We start from the raw sequence: 5,340 nt of genomic DNA on the forward strand, positions 1-5,340 counted from the left end.
TCAGCCAGGGAGAGAGAGGGAGAGAGAGGGAGCGAGAGAGAGAGAGAGAGAGAGAGAGAGAGAGAGAGAGAGAGAGAGAGAGCCAGGTTGAGTCGCTCTTCCCAACACCACTGTGATGTTGCTCCACACACTGTATACACACACACTGCCTGTAAACTTCTTATATATATATTACTGATATATACTTCTAGATATAGATGTGGCTTTATTTCAGCACTCCCCTAAAACTGCTAAGTAATAATACAAAATAATTCTAATAATGAGAAGGAAATCGAAACGAAAGTGCAGTAGCAGAGATATTGAAATAAACGTATACATATATATTGATATTAGTACCCTTTAAAATGGTAACCTACATGTTTTATATATATAAATGGGTATAATTTCATAGATATATAATATAACATTGTAAATATATCTATGTATATCTATATATATATATATATATGTATGTGTGTATATCTATATCTATATCTATATCTATATATATATATGAGTGATAAGCACAATAAGAAACATACATATGGAATTAAATTTAATTATTGGTAAATGATAAACAACGGGACACCTATGCCCTATGAAAAACAATTCAATATTTATCTTACAATCCTACATACATTACATTCATTTACATTATTAGGGCCCGAGCACCGAACGGTGGGAGGCCCTATTGAAATTGTAAGGATTATTATTATTATTATTATCACCCTCATGAATTGGCTTTTTGAGCGCTTCAACATGCTCAAAAATATTCTAAAGTTTGCAGTAAATTAGAAAGTGGTGAAAATTTACGTATTCTGGAGTATTTGGAAATGGGCGTGGCAAAATGGCTCAACAGCGCCACCTGGAACGCAGCCCCTAGGTTTCCCCTCGACCGATCTTCACCAAAATCGGAACTAGGTTGTATCGTGGCCAGTCATACAAAAAAGTCTTAAGGAGCATTATGAAAAAACGCAACAGGAAGCCCGCCATTTTGGATTTAGTGGCCATTTTGGCCATATTCCACATTTTTACTTTGACGAACTTGTCGTAGAGCTTTCATCAGATCAACTTCAAATTGAGATGAGTGTCATCACAACAAGATGGAGATCTAAACTACCGTGTGACCGTGGCGTGGCGTCAAAGTTTGATTACACGCCATCAAAACACGAGGTTCTGTATCTCGGACGTATTTGGTCCAATCGAGTCCAAACTAGACATGTAAGACAAGAGTCCCGGCCTGATGACATCTACACAGAAATCGTGACTTAAAATCACAGCGCCTCCTGGTGGAAGCAGGAAATGTCTTGTTTTTTGCATGTCTTACACTTGGATGTATTCCTCCTCATCCACTGACCGCAACCATGTCAAACTGTATCAAACGGGTCTCAAGACATTGATAATGTAGGCATAAAATTACTGGGACTTTTCGTCAAACGCCATATTAATGGCCATTTTCTACAATTTTACTCTGATGAACTTGTCCTAGGGCTTTCATCAGATCAACTTCAACTTCTGGGAATGTCATCTCAACAAGATGGAGATATAATCTGCCTCGACATGTAAGACAAGAGTCCCGGCCTGGTGACATCTACACAGAAATCTTGACTTAAAATCACAGCGCCACCTGCTGGCTACAGGAAGTGACATGTTTTTACTTTGATGAACTGCTCCTGGCTGCTTTACAATAAACAGCTCAAAAGAGCTCAGTCAAGTCATTGGATCATGGTCAGAATTGTGACATTTCCTCAAACCGTGTAAACAGTGAGGATTGACAACATGTGACGGACGCAGTGCGCAAAACGCATGTAACGCGGAGACGTGCGCTTGGTCATTGATCGCTCTCTCCACTAACCGCAACAGGCTTCAAAATGCCTGTGCTCGGGCCCGTTAGTGCTACAACGTAGCCCTAGTTTATTATTATTATTATTATTATTATTATTATTATACATTTAATTCATACAGGCCTAGCACTATTCAAACTTCAGCACAAAGCTTAATACTTTTTTTTTTACTCATAGGACAGAGCCCTTTGGAACTAACCGCTAATGATGTACTTGTAAATAATATAAGATAAAACAAATCAAAACAAAGTGTGGTTAAATCATGAAATATGATGTAGTGAATATGTATAGGCTGCTGTATTTCTATATAATGACATAAAAGCTCATATACTGTAAATACAGAATGATTAGAAAAACAGGTTGGGTGCTGCCCCTTGAATCTTTAGTTAATGTTTTAGCAGCTGGCTTTAGTGTCAAACTAAATGAGCTTCAGGTCAAGGGACAATAATGCACCAGAGATGAAAAGGAATAGCTCACCACTACTACATGTATTTCCTGAGGAGGAAGTATTCTTCACCATGACATGGAATAACTTTCACTCTTACTCTATGTCCTGAAACAAGTTTAACTGAAGTAGTTCAAGCCAAAGTTAGTATTTGTATGTAGTATGTTGTAGCACATTTCATTTGTCTTCATTTACTCAAAGTGAAAGTGAATGAATGAATGTTCTCATAGAGAGTATTATGCTTGTTTTATTGAATCTATTGGAAATGATCATTCAGGGCATTTTCAGCCAGTCCCTTGTTTTCTCAGTGTTTGAAAACCTTTAAAACAAACGTTTAAAGGTTCATTGCTGAGGTGAATGTAGAGTTTGATGTTGTTCCAAGTCTTTGGGAGAAACAGCTGTCATGTATATGCACACATTCAACTCCAAAATGTGATTTAAATTCCTCCCGTTTGTCATCTGGGTGACACTATAGGGTTATTCAAGTCAAGAGGTGGAGGGAGGCGCTGAAAACAAAATCTCACCTGTGTCTTTACAAAAGACTAAAGCAGACTATAGGGTCACCTGATAAAAACAGGAAAATAATTTTACAAACTCAAAATCACAGCCTCATCTTCTAATCTGGACCAAACTATGGCTAAATGACATCGAAATATGTTACATATATTACAGATAATACTAAGAAAACATCAGATTATCTGGTTGCAGTTTTCACTGCCAGGCGAAGCAGATGTGTCCCCTGAGGGTGGAAAAGCATTGAAATTCATCATGGCACATTAAACAAATGACATGTATCTATTGTCAGACGTTGTTTAAGGGGTGGATAATCATTTTCTACAGTAGTAACAGGGCTACTCTATGACATGGATAAAAGAATAAAAACCATTGAAAATGTTTTCACGTGGACATATAGGCAAAGGCCTGATATCTCATTGAAATCCAATAATCAGAAAACCAAGACATTCTCCCTCGGCTGTTAACTTGTATGACAGTAAGAGACACATGTATTTGTTTGCAAAAAATACAATAGCACACATGAGATATATATAAAATCACATACTGCAGTTTAAACATGTAATGTGACATAACTAGAGCCAAAATTCTAATTTCCATTTATCATTGTTTTCGGGTTTTTACCCTAATTTTGAAATAACACTTGATAACTGCCCACATCTTCCCACATACCCCTGTCTCTTCATCAGTCGTCATGCTTTTACATGGCTCTCATCATATGAATAAAAAAGTGTTGGTATCAACAGAAGTTGCCTGGCAACTAAATCCCCTGACCCTTTTGCCTTGTCTTGCATATCCTGACTGATTAACCCTCAAGTGTGCGGAAAACATATGTTGTTGTTCACTCAGCCATGTCAGGTGTGTGTTTTTTTCTCTAGCCATAGCATTTACATAAAGCGTCTAGATTCAGCATCACGGAAATGTGCACTTGTGTTGATGTACATGCACAAGGGATTTCATTCTGATTTCATCATGATGGGCGAGTCAGACAGATGGGAGAGGCTCAGCTGAATTCATAATCTCTCTCTCTCTCTCTACTCTACACACACACACACACACACACACACACACACACACACACACACACACACACACACACACACACACACACACACATTCAAACCCTCTATGCCTTGGTTGCATTTCCATAAAAATAACATTGTTCCGAGTTGCCATCATTCTCCCCAGCTAGATATTGACATTTTTTTGGACTACACCACAATTAGGTCACACAGAGTTGTTCACTCCCCCGGCTTCGATCCATGCGATGTTTTGATATGTGTGTGCGGGTGTTCGGCCAGATGGGCTGTGAGTTCCACAGAGCTCAAGGACAGTTTGGGGAGTGACTCAGTCAGCAGAGGGCCTGAGTCAGCCAACACATACAGTAAATTCACCAGCAACGGGAACGGTGGGGCCTGCTGGGAGTTGAGGGTTTTTTGTACAGGGTTTCAGATAATACAAAAATCTGATGTTATTGTAACTGTATCCTACAATACAATTTTGTTTATCAAGCAGTTTCATCTAGGGCAATCTGGAGTTGGAGTGTGTTTCCTGGCAGAACAGCAACAATATTACATAAAACAACACCTGCGTAGCCACAAGTCTAAGACTCCTGTGAAAATGTCAGGGTGAACTCTGGGTTGGACTGGGTCTGGCTCTCACTATAGTGGGCTGCATGGGGGGAGGGTTGCAGATGGGGGAGAGGTTGAGGTGGGGTGAGTGATGGCAGGGTTAAGAGAACACAGGCCGCTGGTGCATGCTCCACATTCCTCAGGTGTTGTCAGCATAGCTTGCTCAGTAATTACCTCTCTGTGAAACACACGCACAAAGCCACACTTTACCAGCGAGCCAAAGGGCAGCACCCCCCCGAGAGAGGCTGGAGTGGGGGACATGTCAGAGACGGACAGGATTACATTCATATTTACATTTAGCCATGAGGGTTAAAGGTTATTTATTTTGAAAGAGTGCATCAGAATAATATAAAAAATGAGGGACAAATTACAGACATGATGTAGTGCATGCATGCAGTGCAGCTCCAGATGCACATCGTGGCTGCCTGTGAGTCAGCAGCTTGATTTATGCAGTAATCCATCTTCTCTCAAGGATATGGGCCGGTTGGCGAACCATTTCAAGCCAAGCACACTTTGGCATGTGAAATCAGTGGAGTGATACAGACGTACAGTTGCAAAGAAGGTGGCTGGCCTTCACACACCGGATGTGCATTAGCTCTGCAGACAGGTGGCGGATTCATGTGATCCTCCCATTGTGCGTTTCATTGTTTCTTTCAGATGTTTCGTCACTTTCATTGCTGACAGTACTGACAAAGATGAAGCAGGTTCTCCCTGTCTGGGAATGCTCCTCTCCCACTTATGCTCTCCTTCCTCTGCCCTGCTCTGTCTCCTTGGCAGGCTCGGCTCAAAGCTGAGGGATTGTGTGCAGATGTGCCTGGAGAGAGGCCAGCCCCTCTGCCCTGGGAGAACATGTGGTCTGGGAGTGTTTACGCTGGCACTCTTTCAAGCTGTCTCCCACACAGCATGCTGGCGTCTGTCTCTCCTGCAT

This window comes from Hippoglossus stenolepis, chromosome 6 (genome assembly GCF_022539355.2).
Source record: "Hippoglossus stenolepis isolate QCI-W04-F060 chromosome 6, HSTE1.2, whole genome shotgun sequence".
Classification (NCBI taxonomy): Eukaryota; Metazoa; Chordata; class Actinopteri; order Pleuronectiformes; family Pleuronectidae; genus Hippoglossus; species Hippoglossus stenolepis.